This window comes from Piliocolobus tephrosceles, chromosome 4 (genome assembly GCF_002776525.5).
Source record: "Piliocolobus tephrosceles isolate RC106 chromosome 4, ASM277652v3, whole genome shotgun sequence".
Taxonomy (NCBI): Eukaryota; Metazoa; Chordata; class Mammalia; order Primates; family Cercopithecidae; genus Piliocolobus; species Piliocolobus tephrosceles.
In genome coordinates, this window is record NC_045437.1 from 57847918 (window position 1) to 57868276 (window position 20359).

The window sequence follows — 20359 nt, forward strand, 5'->3', positions numbered from 1 at the left end:
CACGAATTCAGTTTGCTTCATAACTCAGAGAAATTTATTCTCAGAACTGAAATCATACAATGTTTACTTTAATCCTAAAAATCAAAATTGTAATGAACCTCTGCTGGGGCTAATCAGGTACCACAATACTGTGCTATGCACTTTATAAGCATGTTGATAAATATTTTTACCGAATTTTACAGATGAGGAAAAACGAGGTTCCAAGAGATTAAGTTATTTGCCCAGGGTCAAGAGTTACTAAGTGCTGGAACCAGGATTCAAATGCAGAACTTCAGGCCCCCAAATCTTAAGCACTATACAACACTGCCTGGCTAGTTGCTCAAGGAGAGCTGACGCTACAAAGGCAGCAGTCCCCAACCTTTTTGGCACCAGGGACTGGTTCATGAAAGACAATTTTCCACAAACTAGGGGTAGGGGGATGGTTTCAGGATGAAACTGTTCCACCTCAGATTATCAGGTATTAGATTCCCATAAGGAGTGTGCAACCTAGATCCCTTGCATACGCAATTCACAATAGGGTTCACCCTCCTATGAGAATCAGAATCTCTGCTGATCTGACAGGAGGCGAGGCTCAGGTGGTAATGCTCAGTTGCCTGCCACTCACCTCCTGCTGTGTGGCCCAATTCCTAACACGCCAGGGACCCATAGGGTTCCATGGCCCAGGAGGTTGGGGACCCCTGCTGTAAGGCTCCACGCACGCAACAACTGGAACCACAGCAAGTGAGAAGGCCCAAGATCACTTAAGAGTTTCACAGGTATCAGATGGCAAGAAGTCCCATTCTCTGAAATACTACTGAGATCCTGTTTTGCAACGAGAGGCTTACAGGGCAGCAGGGAAGAGGAAGTCTTCATTTCCTAGGCATGAAAATGATATTCCTTTTGTTTTGAAGGTAAAGTGGTAAGTCTCTTAATAGTTACATTAATAGGTAAATTTCATTTCTCTCTGTGTTAGGCACTGGGACCAAATTCCTTTTCTGTTCCCTCTCAATGTGGATTAAGTAGATTTGGACCATAGAGCCCATTCTCTACATTTGGAGTCAGTGAACTAAACAGGCAACAAGGACTCCATCCCCTTCAGAAGTCATTCAGAACAAAAGATTTAAATCAAAATTTAGGTGGAGATAACGTCTATGCTAAAATTTTAGGAGTCATTTAACATTTTCCTTCAGTATGTTTGATTATATTTTTCAATGTGTGTACTACTTTTGGAATTCTTTTAAAGGCTCATGTTTTTAAAACAAATAAAGTAACCTGCCTCTTAAAAAAAAAAGTAGTAGTAGTCACTCAAAACAGCTTGGCTGTCACTGATGGGCTGTGCATGCCACAGTCCCTGGAGGACCCCACTGCAGGGCTGATGATTCACAGCACATGCAGACCAACAAAAACAAACTGCCATTTTTCCCCCAAATGAGGATTTATAGTCATGATTGTCACCCTCTGGGGGCACTTCACTGACTCCCTAATATAACACTCAAGGTGAATCTGATTAAAATCAAATTTGTCAGTGGTAAATCCAATGTATTTAAATTTAAGAAAATTCATTTTGATTACATAAAAACATTTTTATAAGATGTTTTAGATATGTATACAGTATTACACATAACTGGGATAATGTTTTTGGGGGATAGGAAGGTACAGCCTGAACTAATTTAATGGTTTTTAGATTGAGTCTAAACCAATGTCCAAAAGTGAAAAACCTGGTTATTTTGTACAACAAACAAATTCTGGCAAATATTGACAATATGGCAACAGAACTGAGTTCTAGTTCCACGTCTTTTCTTACTGTTGAGTATTGAATATTGGGACAATCATAGGTAAGTCATTACCCTCTCTGAGAGACAGTTCCCTACCTAACCTGTAAATTGATAACAATCATTTTAAACTCTGTAAGGGCAAACAAATTTATTGTTATTACGTTTATAATACTCCTAAGAGAATAACTATGTCCACTTCAACAATTTAATAAGGAATATTTGGAAGACATTAGAAAGATAATTTATTTAACTCCCCCTTCTCCCAAAAAAATCTGTGTTTTCTGTATATTTTTTATTTAGCAACAGGTAAAAATTTTAACCAAAAACTTAATTTTAAAATGTTTAATTAATTTTTAAGTGTAGATAACCTGCCAACCTTGGTAAACTATTTAAACCAGGCCAACATGAATGAAGCTAGAATACAACACTATGCCATTGAAAAAAGAATCTGCCACCAACACTGCCATCTTACATTTGTTCAGAATTTCCAAGTTAAATACAATGTTTTATTCACGTTTGAATGAAAACATTCAATTCTCCCTTTTTTTTGGTTTTTGTTTTTTTTCCTCCAGACAGAGTCTCACTCTGTTGCCAGGCTGGAGTGCAGTGGCATGATCTCAGCTCACTGCAACCTCCGCCTCCTGGTTCAAGTAATTCTCCTGCCTCAGCCTCCCGAGTAGCTGGGACGACAGGTGTGCGCCACCATGCCCAGCTAATTTTTGTATTTTTAGAAGAGACGGGGTTTCACCATGTTGGCCAGGATAGTCTCAATCTCTTGACCTTGTGATCCACCCGCCTCAGCCTCCCAAAGTGCTGGGATTACAGGCGTGAGCCACCACACCTGGCCAAAAAACATTCAATTCTCAAAATAAATATGCACGGTCAGGAAGGTTACATGTTGTTGGGATAATTTTACAAATGAGGAAGATGAAGGTGATAAAGATAAGTAATAGATTCAAAGCCCACAGCTAGCAGTGGTGGTGTAAGTAGAAGCCAAACCCAGCCTTCTGGTTCACCCTGCCCAAGATCATGCCTGCATCCAAACACCAGACTGTACTTTCCAATCTCGGTTTATCTGTAGACTTGTACAGAAGCACAAACTCTCCCGATCTTTTAGTTTCTAAGCAATATACTGATCTAATAAATGATTTAGAATACCTTAAATCAATACCTCCCATTTAAAAAAAAATGTAGAGCCTAATAAAGTATTCAAAGTCAACAGCCCACTACACCCCAACCCCGACTGAGTAAAGCAATTTTCTTTACTCCATCTGAATAATTTTGTAGGAAAATAAATTCTCTGAGAACACTTTAATATCAGATAACTAATGTAGTTCATGGCCTATTGTGGCTTACTGATAAAACTTTGCTTAAAAGGTCAAGTGAACAGAATGTCTTAATTTATAAATTAGAAATTATAAACATTAATCTTTCCTGATATATCAAAAGACAGAGATTTTTAACCAAGTGTTTTTCAATTTTTGAAATCCATTTTGTTTTAAACTCATGTTTTTAAAAAATAAGTTACTAAGCTATCATCATGTGTGTAGCCCTGTGCTCATTTAATCAATTAAACCATTGATTTTTATCTTAACTCTGACATTGCTTAACTCAGTATTCAAAAATGGCACCCTGATAGATCCATATCTGTGTACAGGTATGAATGGGGGGAAAAAAATCAATGCATAGCAAATGGCCGTTTTTTGCACTGCACAAAGACTGCTCTTAACTCTTTACATAGCCTGCTGTCTGTCCTGTCTTGGGCTGTCAGGCAAGACCGGGCAAGGACACACCCAGTGCCCCCCACTAATACACCTTTGTACCTTCACCTGGTTGGACCACCTAGAGAAGCCATCTTAGCACGGAGAAATTACACAATCTGACTGAAATTGTGCCCCCTTTATTAAAGGATTCTTTCTGCTCACCTTCCAGGCCATGAGAGCACTGAAGGGAAGACGAGTTGCATTATAAATGTACCCCCTCTGGTACTAATGCTTAACACATCCCCTAACTTATAAAAGTGACTTTATAACTCCCCAAAATGGGCACAATGGGCTATCATTTTGTTCATCAATCATGACTGTGCCCATAAATCAAAGTGCAGAGCTAATTAAAGCCTCATGATGGCAGTCTTCTGTCCCCAGAGGATCAAGTTCAACTCCTCACCATGGCACACAAGGTCCACTATGGTCTGACCTGCTTCTACCATCTCCTCGCCTGCACCACCCTCCTCTAACACTTGGTACTCACTGTAGCAGCTGTGCAGAATCTGAATTGGAAAAAGGGGATAACTGTTTCACACTCCTACATTTTTACACAAGCTTTACTTGCTGCCTAGAATGCCTTTCCATACCCCCTTTTCTGGCCAACCACCTGTAAGCCCTCCTAACAGTATTTGCCTTGCTAATTCCTTTCATTTGCCATTACTGAATCTAAGTGTCCCTTTCTCTTTTGGACAACTTCACAGATCCCCAGGAAGAATTGATAATTTCCCCCTCATATATACCATACACACCATTCAGAGGGTACTTAATGTGCTGTCAATCAAGTTACATGCTTTGAAGTCATCTTACTTTCCATCCAGTGAGCCCCAAGAAGATGGGAAAAAGGTCTGAGTCAGCTCTGAATTCCTAGGGCTCACCCAGTGCTGGTATAAATCAAACAGTCAATACTGGAGGAAGAATTAATATTGCTTAGCAGGCCAGGTAATGCTTCCCATTCTGGGGGTGCCGGGCTGTAAGCAGTCAGGACTTGCCTGAATCTTCACTCCCAGCCCTGGAGAAGACACTGCCTGACATCCCAGGGCACACGTCCAGAGACAAGGGCACACTCTCCCAAAAAGGAGCACTCCAAGTGGGATGTGCCAGACAAGGAAAGAGTAAGGAGGCAGACACTGCACCAGTACTTCTTGGGATTACTGGTGCAACCTAAGGGATGGGAATTTTCTTTTAATCATAAGAGCTTGCCTTTTATCTCAATTTATATGACTTTATCTCCTACATTCATCAGTAAATGGCTGCTCTGTAACAGAAATAATTTAATCCAACACAGCATCAATATAAATATTCCCCAAACTAAAATAAAGTCCTTACCTATGCAAAATTCAACCAGCCAACAATGTTCCTATCCCACCCCTACCACTAGCACACTCCACATACTTTGACTCGGGGGTTGCTTGCTTCTACTGTATACATCACATAATAAGGTTGGTTATATTGTTTCCAAGTCCTCTGTAGATTAAAAGCAGCATATTTAGAAAAGAGGTAAAGAAGAAGACAAAAACAGTTACAAAAAACCAGACCCAAGAACCCTTGGTCGGTCTAGTGATCTGAATGATTTCTGCCCTACTGGATGCACAGTACATTCCATCTAAAAGTACATTTTTTTTTTTTTTGTGAGATGGAGTTTTGCTCTGTCACCCAGGCTGGAGTGCAATGGCGTGATCTTGGCTCACTGCAACCTCTGCGTCCCCAGTTCAACTGATTCCCCTGCCTCAGCCTCCTGAGTAGCCGACATTACAGACATGCACCACCATGCCTGGACTAAAAGTAGGTTTTTAAAGGCACAAATTATCAGCTTTCTAGGAGTGCTGACTATAAAAACTTAAACATTTCTCAATATATTCCTATAAAGCATAACTATATGTAAAATAAAATTTTATAAGCAATTCTACTTCTAGAAATTTGCCCTCAGAATGTAAGTGGGCAAGATGAATACACCAATATGTTTACTGTAGAACTGTTCGTACTAGTGAAAAACTAAATACTAAAGGTATTGAGAAACAGATTTTATATATATATATGAACACAACATGGCCATTTTTAGATCATATTCATTAACATGGGAAAATAGCCAAAGTATTGAGTTAAAAAATAAAGGCTGATGGGCTGGGTACGATGGCTCAGTGGCTCACACCTGTAATCCCAGCACTCTGGGAGGCCGAGGTGGGTGGATCACCTGAGGTTGGGAGTTTGAAACCAGCTTGACCAACATGGAGAAACCCTGTATCTACTAAAAATACAAAATTAGCTGGGGGTGGTGACGCATGCCTGTAATCCCGGCTACTTGAGAGGCTAAGGCAGGAGAATCACTTGAACCCAGGAGGTAGAGGTTGCGGTGAGCTGGGATCACGCCACTGCACTCCAGCCTGGGCAACAACACTGAAACTCCATTTCTCTCTCTCTCTCTCTCTCTCTATATATATATATATATACACACACACACACATATATATACATACACACACACACACACACATATATATATAAATGCTGGTAAACAGAATGTGAAGTTATACAATTTCACTCACATTGTATCATGAGAATGACACGTGTGTATGTTTTGGTATGTGCATGTGGGCGCCCATGCACGCATATTATCAAACTGTTAAGAGTGACAACTCCTGTCTGACCAAACTGTTAACCGTGATTTTTGCTCCTTCACAATTTTCTATGTTGCCTGAATTCCCTACAGAAAGATAGATTTTCACATAATCATTTAAAAAAAATTTTTAAAGACATACTCCAGAACAGGCATATTCATCACGAACGCCACTTTACAGGATAAAAGATACGGAAGAAAAAGGTATATAGATGAATGTCTGTAGCCAGTTTGGACGCAACTACCATGTGTTGCTTTCCATCTTTCTCCAATACTAGAGAAATCAGCAGTAAGCTATAGACTTATCACTGCAAATTCATCAACACTACTAGAAAACACAACATTGAAAGTTAGAGTATCTATACATAAAGATATCTCACATAACACTCCAGTCACCCTATCAATTTCACAGTTTCTTAGTTCTATCTGGAAGAAGTACTTCATCAAATTTTCAATGTCAAAACATGAATGCATGCCAGTCTATGAGGGAAATAGAGTCTTGAAGGAAAATATATGCAAAATGAAGGTAGACCTGTAAAAGCCCACTGGATGGCAAAGAGGATCCCTGGCTCAAAAACTTTTGAAAATACCATTCTTTGCTCTACCGGCGGGATTTGATGGCGTGATGTCTCACAGAAAGTTCTCCACTCCCAGACATGGGTCCCTCGGCTTCCTGACTCAGAAGCACAGCAGCAAGCATCATGGGAAGGTGAAGAGCTTTCCTAAGGATGACCCTTCCAAGCTGGTCCACCTCACAGCCTTCCTGGGATACAAGGCTGGCATGACCAACATCGTGCAGGAAGTTGACAGGCCAGGATCCAAGATGAACAAGAAGGAGGTAGTAGAAGCTGTGACCATTGTGGAGACACCACCCATGGTGGTTGTGGGCATTGTGGGCTACGTGGAAACCCCTCCAGGCCTCCAGACCTTCAAGATCGTCTTGGCTGAGCACATCAGTGATGCATGCAAGAGGCATTTCTATAAAAACTGGCATAAATCTAAGAAGGCCTTTACCAAGTACTACAAGAAATGTCAGGATGAGGATAGCAAGAAGCACCTGGAGAGGGACTTCAGCAGCATGAAGAAGTACTGCCAACTCATCCGCGGCATTGCCCACACCCAGATGTGCCTGCTTCCTCCACGCCAGAAGAAGGCCCACCTGATGGAGATCCAGGTGAAGCGAGGCACCATGGCCAAGAAGCTGGACTGGTCCTGCAAGAGGCTCGAGTAGCAGGTACCTGTGAACCAAGTGTTTGGGCAGGACGAGATGATCGACGTCATCGGGATGACCAAGAGCAAAGGCTACAAAGGGGTCCCCAGTCGCTGGCACACCAAGAAGCTGCCCCGCAAGACCCACTGAGGCCTGTGCCAGGTGGCCTGTACTGGGGCCTGTATCCTGCCCCTGTGGCCTTCCCTGTGGCACGCGTTTGGCAGAAAGGCTACCATCACTGCACTGAGATCAACAAGATCTGTAAGATCAGCCAGGGATCCTTTATCAAGGACAGCAAACAGATCAAGAACAGTGCCTCCACTGACTGTGACCTGTCTGACAAGCCACCCTCTGGGTATCTTTGTCCACTATGGTGAAGTGGCCAATGACTTTATCATGCTGAAAGACTGTGTGGTGGACACCAAGAAGCGAGTGCTCACTCACCCTTCGCAAGTCCTTGCCAGTGCCGACTGAACGGCAGGCTCTGGAGAAGACTGACCTTTAAGTTCACTGACACCACCTCCAAGTTTGGCCATGACTGTTTCCAGACCATGCAGGAGAAGACAGCATTCATGGGACCACTCAAGAAAGACTGAATTGCAAAGGAAGAAGGAGCTTAATGCCAGGAACGGTTTTTGCAGTTTGTGGGGTCTTAAACGTTATTTTCCACTAGAAAAAAAAAAATACCATTTTTGAGATAGCATTCTGACAATGCTCATTCACAAAAATTTTCTCTTTTGTGGGTTCTCCAGAGCAAGGGGCAAATTCAAGAAGGAGCAGGGAAGAGACAGTGCAAGCAAATAAGAACTTACATTTTCACTTTAAAAATATTTTGGGAAACACCAAAAATATTTCTGCCATAGATTCAAATTTAATATTGGGGGAATAAGGCATCTGAACGTATCTAATCTTAAAAAATTATGACTTGAGTACAATGCTAGTTACATTATTTCTGAATTCTAGTAATTTTATTCCTTATAAAAGGCACAAGAGTATTAAAAAGTATGAGTTAATTACAGCAACCTTCTTAGTCAAAATAAATAGCACAGAAAAAAATGAATTTTTAAAAACAAGTATGGTAGATTACTCTGAAATGTCACAATGTCATTACAGCAGACTAGCTGCTTATGAATACTTTTGTGAAGGTGGGATGCATACGTAGACAAGCAGACTGGCTGCCAGGCAGATAAGCAGGCAGGCTGACAGAGAAAAGGAAAGGAGATATGAATGAAGATGAAGAAAGGGACTCTATAGCAAATGGAAAAAAGAAAGAAAAATTCTATTCTGTCTCATGCTGCAGATGCCCTCAGGAAATGTCATTAATGACACGTTCTCATTACAGAAATTCCCTAGATTGGTCAGGGAACCTGTTTTTTTCATTCCCAGATCAAAAACTACATGCACTCTTTTGTACATCAAGGCTCATGCATATATAGCACGTGGCTAAGAAATTATTCTCTGCCCAGCATGTCCTCATCAAGATACATCTGTGGCCTGCTGTAACCTCTACTGACAACACTGACAGTTGCACAGGAAGACCAACACAAAGACAGAGCAAACAGACATTGAACAGATAATAAATCTGTCAAAATTGTATTCCGAGATTCAAGAATTTTTGGTTCACGTGATAATTTCCAAATGCATTTAGACCTTGAATCACTGAAGACTTTCTCGCTTTCCCAGCTTTTCTGTCAAGCTGCAGGATTCTTTTTTTTTTTTTTTTTTTTTTTTGAGACTGAGTCTCTCACTGTCTGTCGCCTGGGCTGGTGTGTAGTGGCACTACCTTGGCTGGCTGCAACCTCCACCTCCTAGGTTCAAGCAATTCTCCTGCCTCAGCCTCCCAAATAGCCAGGATTACAGACGCCCATCACCATGCCCGGTTAATTTTTAATAGAGACAGGGTTTCACTATGTTGGCCAGGCTGGTCTCGAACTCCTGACCTTGTGATCCGCCTGCCTCGGCCTCCCAAAGTGCTGGGATTATAGGTGTGAGCCACCGCGCCCAGCCAAGCTACAGGATTCTTAAAGCTTCAAGAAAAGTACAGTATACTTGTACTTCAGGATACGAACGTGGTACCATGAAAACAAGCCTCTGGTGAGGGAACACCTTCCTAAAAAGATAAGCCCCAACTAGGTGAGAGGAAGCCCCACAGAGTGCCCTCAAAGGTGAAAGAACAAATCAAGATTCCACTGACACATGGTAACTTTCAGCAGTTTTCATCTCTTCTCTCATTTCTTCTCCCCGAAGGAGTTTGCAAGTATGTGTCCCAGTACACCAAGATGCATTTACAGATCTTTAAGTTACAAAGAATAAAGAAACACTGATCTAGAATATTCGAAAACCACGTTAAAGGCAAAGTCCTTCTGATGACTAACGAACTAAGTTCAAAATTCCACAATTTTATCAACTTGTCCAATTTCATAATTGTTCCTACTTCAAACAATGGATGCAAACAGAATGGATCTCCATTTTAAGGTTTCCTTGCAGCAAAATGCCCATAGCCACAATTCTGACACAAGAAAACTCAAAGCTCTGTCACGACACAGCAAAGTAGTTAAGAGTATAGATATTTTTGAGCCACTGTGTGTGCAAATACTAGCTCTGCCATTTATTAGTTGTGTGACCAAAGCCAAATTACTTAATATCTGTGCCTTAGTTTATCTATCTCACAGGGTTGTTGGAAGTTTTAAATAAATTAATACATGTAAAGCCTTTATAACAGTATGTGGCACTTGATGTGAGTATTTTCAAGGTTTTTAAAGAAATCAAGCAAGGTTTTGAAATGTGAACTGTTCCAACTTCTAAGAGGAAAAGGAGAAAGTAGAGACGGTTTTGTAGGTTTTTTGTTTTGTTTTTCAAAGGATAGTTTTGACAGGCCACTAATTCAAACTAATTTTACATTTACTCATAGTGTTTAATGTGTTAAGTGCTTTGCCTTACAGTTCTAGAGTCTATCTAGAACTGTATCTAGATAGATACAGACTATCACAAACGCACAACTGATTTAGAAAGCAGCACTTAGCCAGGTGCGCTGGCTCATGCCTGTGATCCCAGCACTTTCGGAGGCTGAGGTGAGTGGATCACATGAGGCCAGGAGTTTGAGACTAGCCTGGCCAACATGATGAAACCCCATCTTTACTAAAAGTACAAAAATTAGCTGGGCATCATGGTGCGTGTCTGTAATCCCAGCTACTCAGGAGACTAAGACATGAGAATCACTTGAGCCTGAGAGGCGGAGGTTGCAGTGAGCAGAGTTCATGCCACTTCACTCCAGCCTGGGCAACAGAGGAAGACTCCATCTCAAAAAACAAAACAAAACAAAACAAAACAAAAACAGAGAGAGAGAGAGAAAGGGCAAAATAACACTTCTGTAAAACATAGGTAGAAGGAAAGTGTTTTTTTGTTTTTGTTTTCCCAAAGAGGGAGTCTCGCTCTGTCACCCAGGCTGGAGTGCAGTGGCGTGATATCGGCTCACTGCAACCTCTGCCTCCTGGGTTCAAGCAATTCTCCTGCCTCACCCTCCTGAGTAGCTGAGATTACAGGGAGGCACCACTAGGCCCAGCTTTTTTTTTTTTTTTTTTGTATTTTTAGTAGAGACCATGTTACCCAGGCTGGTCTCAAATTCCTGACCTCAGGTGATCTGCCCGCCTTGGCCTCCCAAGGTGCTGGAATTACAGGCATGAGCCACTAGGCCCAGCCTAATTTTTGTATTTTTAGTAAAGGCAGGGTTTTGCCAAGGTGGCGATCCTCCTACCTCAGCCTCCCAAGTAGCTGGGACCACAGGCGCACACCACCACACCTGGCTAATTTTTTTCTAGAGATGGGGTTTCACCACATTTCCCAGGCTGGTCTCGAACTCGTGAGCTCAAGCAATCCACCCATCTCAGCCACCCACAGTGCTGGGATTAAAGGAACGAGCCACCACACTTGGCCCTTTTTCTCAATGTCTTACATTTGAAATATCCCATTATTTTATTTAGTGCAGGGGTGATAATTAAAATAATCGTAAGCTTCATCAGCATGAGGTATGGAAAAGAACATGGAATGGACACAATCCTCGTTTTCAGGTAATTTATGTAAATATGCTGTTTGGTTGGGGCAGTCGATTTACTGTATCTTATTACTGATATTACCCATTTGCTGACTGGGGAAAGTGTAGATTTCTCCCAAAAGCAGATGGCCAATCTAGCATAGAATGCTGTTTTCTGACATAAGCAACTACCGGCAGAGAAGTAAACTCTCAATAATCAGAACAAGTCCCTTTGAACTCTACATAGTGCTCATTCTCAATATCATAAATAATACAACAAAAGGCAAAGGCTCCCTTGAAAAGAGTCTTAACAACTAAAGATAAAGGAACCGGCCCATAAATGAGTGAGTTGGTAGAGGGCATTTGGCAGGAGCACATGGATAAAGAGCCTCAAAAATAAAATGAGAGCTAGTAATGTTCTCTGAGACAGTACACTGTTCAAAAGTATGAAAAACATCTTTAAAACCCACACAAAGGGATTTTTAAAACAGGAAAATCTATTAACCCACAAGTTGTTGGGTTATTTTTCTTAAGTACACACATGTTTTGGAAACTTCAGAATCTCAAAATATATTCCTGATTAGCAACACTCAAGTTTCCAGCTGCCTTTACATTTGTTCGCTTTGTCAAAGCCCTAATTCTACCAAAGTCCTTTGTCCTACACAAATGCCAGCTCAGCTCACCTTACTAGAAAGGCTCTTCTGGTTTTGTCAGCTGTGCCCATGATAAGCAGCTGGGGAGTATGGAAAAACCATTAACCATTGACGGAAAAGGAGAGTAGCCATGGAGTTTCACCATTTGTTGCAGAAGTGGTTATAAAAAAAAATGTAAATCAAAAAATGAAATTAAAAAGACTATTCATTGCTCCACACCTGCTCCAAAAAGCTTTGCAATCACCAATACATGTAAAATAGCCACAGTTCAATTAAAAGAAGTATTAATCCTTGTTTAAACAGAGAGAGAAAAAAACTAAGAAGGTACAAAGCAAAGGCAAATCACTCAGGGCAAATTACTCAGAAGCAGGAAAAGAAATGTCCACGGATGCACTGGGGATAAACCAAAGGTCTTTCTGAAGTCTGTGTTTTCCTGATGTAGTACTCTAAATGTATGGCATATCCAGGGCAGAGAAACATCAATTTGGAATGTATGCAGGAGAGCTTTTCACAACTTCAAAGCATTGAAATGTGTTCCTAATTAGTATGTAACGTATGAAAACCAAACGCAGATTAGGCCTCAAATATTTCTCATCTTTAGCACAGTCCAACTGCTGGGCATCAGTGCCACTGTTTCCATTCCCTCCTATGCCCACCACCCCAAGAAGTGTGACTATCAGGAGGGCTCTCCCCTAAGCCTGTGCAAGAACCCCACTGAAAACCCCACATCCAAAGCTGGCCATGAGTCGAATCCAATCAGGCACCAACAGTCTGGGGTGTTTGCCTCTATTCAAAAGACAAGAGAGCCAATAGCTGCTCCGTAAAACCCAGGAAAGTGGACATCATCACCATAGCTAGCAGGATTATGCACACCCTGGGGCACAGGGGCTGAGGGAAGCCTCCCAAAAGAACTGAATGGATTTTCAATGAAGAAGCCAAGTAAACTACGCTGCCTGGTTATGTTAGACAGTATGTGCTATACAGAGTATGTGCATTCTAGTATGAAACAATGAAAGAGAAAAGAGCATTAACATTGATAGAATGCTAATGCAGGGGCCAAGATACTAGAAACAAATTATCTCAATTAATGCAACTGAGGCCCACAGGAGTTAAGTAACTGGTCCCAGGTCACAACGGTAGTAAGGGCTAAAACCAGAATCTAAACTCAGGTCTAACTACAAATTAAGTGCTCCTTCTGTCAAATCAGATGCCTTTCATTATTTTTCTCATTTATCATGCTGCCCTGAAATAGTTAAGCTTCACCTATGGGCATCTATAAAGGTGATATCAAACTCAAGAGTGAGCAGAGCCTTTCCTGGACAACCCAGGAGTACATGCTGGCTTGGGAGAACTCCGTTAGATTCTAAAATGTTTCCCTTTTACCACTTTTGATGAAAATCTTTCTCAAAATATTTGTCCTCTTGAAGACAATATACCAAACACCATTACCCACTATATGTGTTGCCCATGTCCATGGTGTTCTGCCATTAGAAGTGACAGACTGCACTGCACCTTAGAGATGGAAGGGGCTGCACAGACCACTTAGTCAAACCCCAGGACTGCAGGAGTTTCCTCCAAGATTTTTACAAGCTGTCAGAGCAAAAAAACGTGAATATGAAAAGAAGGCCATTTACATGTGGTCCAATAGATCTAAGATTTAAGCAGTTTGGGGGACACAAGTTCCAATATTCCATCAACATTCAAAGTCACCCCACCGGCACCTGAGTTTTATCCAAGCAAACAGAAATAATACTCTCACTAAAGCCAAATTGGTCGCCTATCCATCTTCACATTTTCTAAACCCTGTAATCTCAGGAATTCAGACTCAATCGTTCATAAGGTTTTATGAGAGTGGTGGCTTGCTTTAGCCTTTGTGAATTTTCTTTCTTCCCTGCCCAGACTCAAAGGGCTATGTATACTTTTCACTACCGTGCATGTTCTAAAAACTTTTATTCAGTTCAGAATTCTTACCAGCAAAGATCAAAGATGCTCTGTTTTAGCAAAGAAAGCAACATTTTATCTGGCAGAATCCTTAGGTATCAGGAAAGTAGTTTTTCTCAGTAGAAATATTACTGATGTTAGCATAAGTTTTTTATTTTAAAAAAATAAGATGTCCTATTACTTAAATCAATCCCAAAGGGTATTAGCATATATAAGAAAAAGTTCTGGCCAGGTGTGATGGCTCATCCCTGTTATCCCAGCACTTTGGGAGGCCTAGGTGGGTGGATCACCTGAGGTCAGGAGTTCGAGACCAACCAGACCAATATGGTAAAACCCCATCTCTACTAAAAATACAAAAATTAGCTGGGCATGGTGGCATGTGCCTGTAGTCCCAGCTACTCGGGAAACTGAGACAGGAGAATTGCTTGAGCTAGGAAGGCGGAGGTTGCAATGACTTGAGATTGCACCACTGCACTCCAGCCTGGGTGACAGAGCGAGACTCCGTCTAAAAAATTAAAAAAAGTATTAACAGAATATTGTTATTTAGCAGCCTTTCCAGGTCTTATTTTACTCAAAATAAGATCAAGATTTCAATTATGACTACCGCCAGCTGCTGGAGGTAAAGAGAAAGCCAGCCCCACTCCCATCACCTGCCTTTCATTATCCTCCCACCTCCAGGCTGCCTAGATCTTTAACCCAATGGCGTGGAGGCTGCTTGTCAGCTGCCTAGTCTCTTTGTTGACTGTACCTAGTTATTTTAGCATTATGCATGAAACTTAAAAAGAAAGGAAATCCTAAATAGAAGCAAAATACAGGGTGTCTGAAAATTCAATAAACATACAATAAACTTATTTTTTAAAGTATGCAGGTTACATTTTTAAGTAAGATAATCACTGAATAACACATAATTTTCCCTGTGTGTCCAGACTTTTTGGACACTGTATTTATTGTACCACTTTCAGGTTGAGAATGAGATTCATTGATTTGAAATTAAAGGAACTTCACCTGGAAAGGTGTTTGGAAGTTAAAGAAAATAACACTGAGCATGTTATTTAAAAGCATCCTGTTCTCTGACTTTGTGGACACCCTGTATCTTAACCTACTATAAATTAGCTCCCTAATTTTCTACCTACTTCCCTATGCACCCTAAACACCAAATTTTTTCTTTTTTATTTATTTATTTTTTAGACAGAATCTTGCTCTGTTAACAAAGCTGGAGTGCAGTGGCATGATCTCAGTTCACTGTCACCTCCACTTCCCAGGTTCAAGCGATCCTCCTGCCTCAGCCTTCCAAGTAGCTGGGACTACAGGAGTACACCACCACACCCAGCTAATTTTTTGGTATTTTTAATAGAAGGGGGTTTTGCCATGTTGGCCAGGCCGGTCTCAAACTCCTGACCTGAGGTGGTTCACCTGCCTCAGCCTCCCAAAGTGCTGGGATTATGGGCATGAGCCACTGCGCCCAGCCCAAACTTTTTCTTTCTACCCATAAGGCATCACGACTTTACTGCTATATTTTGGAAAAACTGAAGAAATTATTAAAGAATTGTTGGCATCATTAGCATCTAGCCAATTTTATTACTAATTCCTACGTAACTCTAGGTGAGTCCCTGATCATAAATAAAAATGTACCTTAACATTACAAATGTTGATGGGAGTGCCACGCCAAGGAACAGCAGACTACTCACTTAATTCCTTTGAAAAAGTATCAGAGAAAAACTGAGGTAGAAAGGATTGCCTCTTTCTAATCCAAAATATTAAAGACGCATTTTCTGGCTATGTTGTCACCAAATGACTGACAGCTATGTGTGGAGAGAATCGGCATCAGCATGCATGAGATAGCATGCAGGACCAGCCATCACCAGCCACATTTGTCTATCAGATGGACATGATGCTAGTCTTGGCTGCATTCATCTGGAAAGGACTAGCTTTTCGCCTGCATTCCAGTTCTCATTTTCCTCATGTATCGGTATCACTCTACTGTCTATAGCTCAACCAAAAAGAAAAAGTTTAGCAGGTGGATCTTTACTAGTATAACACATGTTAGCTACAACTAAATTCATTTGTTATATCAAGAAAGAGATCTGCATTCCACTTCCACATGAAAAGCCCTAGTAAATTTTACATTTGTTTTGAACGGATTGTATTACATGTATCCACACAAAAAACTACTATATAATGCACTGTGATGGAGGGATCTATTCACTCCACACTGCATGAATACCTCAATTACTAAAGGGAAAAAGAGCCCTTTTTGTGGCATTCAAAAGGGTGACTATATGGAGTTACAGCTGAAGAACAGGGAAAAATATATCACTCTGATGATCAAAGAGGTAATATACTGTATGTTAGTTTTCCACAGACAAGTGGCCACATATCACAGAATAGAACAAAATAAAACTACAGACAACTGCTCACCACTGAGGCAAGCATGTACTTTTATTCATCCTTTAATATGAAGCCATGACACGCATAATGTCACTTTGAGTTCTGTGTAGGCTAGATGTACCTTGCCTTATTTAAATTCAATAGTCATAAGGGAAAAAAATGTTGAAGATAATTTTCACTTTAAAAAAGAATTTGGAAAATATTCTTTAAAAAGTGAGTCCCAGAATGACTCATTCTACAAATATATTACATACTACAAGGAACAATAAGTGTTTATGAATACATGTAGCAGGGACTGCAGGCACTCACCACCACATGTGGCTAATTTTTTTTGGTTTTTGTTTTGTTTGAGACGGAGGCTCGTTCTGTTGCCCAGGCTGGAGTGAAGTGGCAGGATCTAGGCTCACTACAGCCTCTGCCTCCCGGATTCAAGTGATTCTCCTGCCTCAGCCTCCAGAGTAGCTGGGATTACAGGCGCACACCACCACGCCCAGCTAATTTTTTTTTATAATTTTTAGTGGAGACAGCGTTTCACCATGTTGGCCAGGCTGGTCTCGAACTCCTGATCTCAGGTGATCCACCCACCTCAGCCTCCCAAAGTGCTGGTATTACAGGTGTGAGCCACCACACCTGGCCTGTATTTTTTAGAGACTCGGTATTGCCATGTTGCCCAGGCTTGTCTTAAACTCCTGAGTTCAAGCAATCCACTTGTCTCAGCCTCCCAAAGTCCTAGGACTATAGGTATGAGCCACCTCACCCGGTCCATGAATGATTTTATGCTTGTAGTAACAATTCTAAACCAGGGGTTAGCAATCTCTGGCATAAAAACCAAAGAGAGCAAAAGTCAACAGTGAAGACTTAATGGCCAGTGCATAACAGTATAATCTCCCTTGATTCAAGCTAACAGTTTCCAATAAACATTTCTTAAGTACCTGCTAGGTGCCAAACAATCCTATCTGGATCAGCATTTCCTACACCTATACCTCCTGACTTGACACACAGAAAGGACTCTGAGGCTGCATATGAATACTGACGCTGATACCATATACCCAATATACTCAGATTTTGTCCTAAAAACTATGAGTGGATACTACATATTAGTACTTGCAAAAATTAGAGTTAAGTCTATCAAGAAAACCAATGTACACAGATGTTAATTGTTAGGAAAACTTTCTGGGGCTCTACTACTACAAGAGTGTACTTACTAATGACTGTCTGTGGGCTGGGCATAGTGGCTCATGCCTGTAATGCCAGCATTTTGGGAGGCCAAGCCAGGTGGATCATCTGAAGTCAGGAATTCGAGACCAGCCTGACCAAAATGGCGAAACTTCGTCTCTACTAAAAGTACAAAAATTAGCCAGGCATGGTGGCGGGAGCCTGTAATCCCAGCTACTCGGGATGCTGAGGCAAGAGAATCACTTGACCCTGGGAGGCTGAGGTTACAGTAAGCAGTGATCACGCCACTGCACTCCAGCCTGGGTGACAGGAGCGAAACTCCGTGTCAAAAAAAAAAAAAAGAAATCTAGTATGAAGACAGAGTAATAAACAGAATGAAATAGTCCCAAGGCTATTCAAAGTCATACAGAATAGGCAAAACTATTTTCTCACCTTAAATATCACACAAACAGGCTTAACAGTTTGCCTATCAGATGTAACTTGGCATTTGCATTGCTAATAGTCCTTTTTCAAAGAGTGCTCACACTTTCAGTTCCTTTTCAATGATAATAACTGAATCTCCTACCTACCCTAGGACTCAGACATACTAATAACGTCAAGCTGCAGATAAGCACTTTCATGTTCAGAGCAGAAATTTTTTGAGGGAGGTGTTTGTTTTTGTGGGAAGGCATTGTATAGGAAGGTTCATTCTGCTCTGTTCTAGTTTTTACTTGATACTCCATAAACAGCGAATGCAAATATAATTTATCCCTCATGAAAAGACATATATAAGACAAAAACCAATGGAAATGAAAAATTCCTAAAAGAGCTGTTTTCAATACGCACTAGAAAAAAGGATCCTCACTTCTTTGTGGTATTAAATTCTTTGTCTTCATACAGTTTTCAACTCAAAACTAGTCGTCCAAAGACCCTTTGGAAAAATGAAACTGTAAAAGGCAATGGATTACTCGACCACAAGTAAATCCCTACAATTTTAAGATGACAGTCTACTTCAGTGCAATCGTTTAGACAATAAAGATTTAAAGGAAAAGAGAGGCAATAAAACACTTCACAAATCCAAAAAATTGCTTCCAGGATACAAAAAGGTTTCCCTACACAAGGTTTAGCCTTGAAACTGCAGTAAGAAAAACATTTCTGAAGTAATAAACTGAAGATACAGACTTAATGTTAACTTCCAAACTGTTCTTTATTTATCTTTTTAATTTCCTTTTTTTTTTTTTTCCAGAGACAGGATCTTGCCCTGTTGCCCAGGCTGGAGTAGAGAGGCATGATCACAGTAGCTCACTGTAGCCTTGACTCCTGGGTTTAGGCAATCCTCCCACCTCCACCACCTGAGTAGCTAGGATTACAGGCACGCATCACCACACCCAGCTAAAATTTTTATCTTCCCGTAGAGACGGGCTCTTGCTACATTACCCAGGCTGGTCTGGAACTCCCGGCCTCAAGTGATCCTCCTGCCTCAGCCTCCTAAAGCACTGGGATAACAGGAGTGAGCCATTGTGCCCAGGCCAATTTCATGTAATTTTTACTATGGCTTAAAACTGAAAAGGTAGCCGGGTGTGGTGGCTCACGCCTGTAATCCCAGCACCTTGGGAGACCGAGGTGGGCAGATCACCTGAGGTCAGGAGTTCGAGACCAGCCTGACCAACACGGAGAAACCCCGTCTCTACTAAAAAAATACAAAATTAGCTGGGCTTGGTGGTGCATGCCTGTAATCCTACCTACTTGGGAGGCTGAGGCAGGAAAATTGCTTGAACTTGGGAGGTGGAGGTTGCAATGAGCTGACGTCAAGCTATTGCACTCCAGCCTGGGCAACAAGAGCGAAACCCTGTCTCAAAAAAAAAAAAAAAAATCTGAAAAGGTATTAAAGGGTATCCTTGTCCCTCAGTTTGTCTCAAGGTAAATTAAGGTTATCATTTTCTTGAGAATACATCCACAAATGTTGTATGCATATATAAGCAACATATAAATATTTCTGTATTTTCTCCTTTCTACTCAAATGGCAGCAAAATAGACATACTGTTCTACACCTTGCGGAGTTTTTTTCCCCCCATTTAATATCTACATCATCCTCTATCAGTATTTTCCTTATTCTGCATGCTACTCCATCTTGGATGGACAAATTTTTATTTAACCAGTCTTCTATAATGAACATTTAACTTGTTTCCAATGTTTTGCTACTATTAACAAAGCTTCAATAAAACTTGGCCATTCTTCATTTCAGTTTTGCATAAGATAAAAATATGGATGTTAAATTGTTGGGTCATATAGTTCTGTGCATTTATACATCTGATGGATTCTATAAAATTATACTCCATAAAGACTGTCCTAATTTACATTCCCATCCAAAATTTGAGTACCTATCTCCCCATTCAGGCTAACAACTTGCTAAATTTTTATTTTTATCAATGTGATAGGTTTTTTAAAAAATGGCATCTGGTGTAGTTTTAATTTTCATTTCTCTTATAAATCAAGTGAGTACCTCACCTTCTCATCTTGTACATTTATCTCTCATTTCTGTGAATCTCCATATTTGTCCTTTGTCCATTTTTCTACTGAATTGTTAAGTCTTTTTATTGGTTTGTTGACATTTTTCATACATGAAGGAAATTTGTCTATCTTTGTGGAGCTGTAAACATTTTTCAAACTTGTCTTTTGACTTTACTTGTGGGTTTTTGTTTTTGTTTTTGTTTTTGTTTTTTGACGAAGTCTCGCTCTTTCGCCAGGCTGGAGTGCAGTGGCGTGATCTTGGCTCACTGCAACCTCTGCCTCACGGGTTCAAGCGATTCTCCTGCCTCAGTCTCCTGAGTAGCTGGGATTACAGGTG

General features: G+C 40.9%; 1 protein-coding gene and 1 pseudogene across 1 annotated transcript in view; one reads left to right on the top strand and one right to left on the bottom strand.

Moving 5' to 3' along the window:
- Positions 1 to 20359, bottom strand: part of ZSWIM6 (zinc finger SWIM-type containing 6) — a 223554-nt gene that overhangs the window by 146369 nt on the left and 56826 nt on the right. The gene's annotated exons all lie outside the window — the stretch shown is intronic.
- LOC111541600 lies at positions 6742 to 7964 on the top strand (annotated as a pseudogene).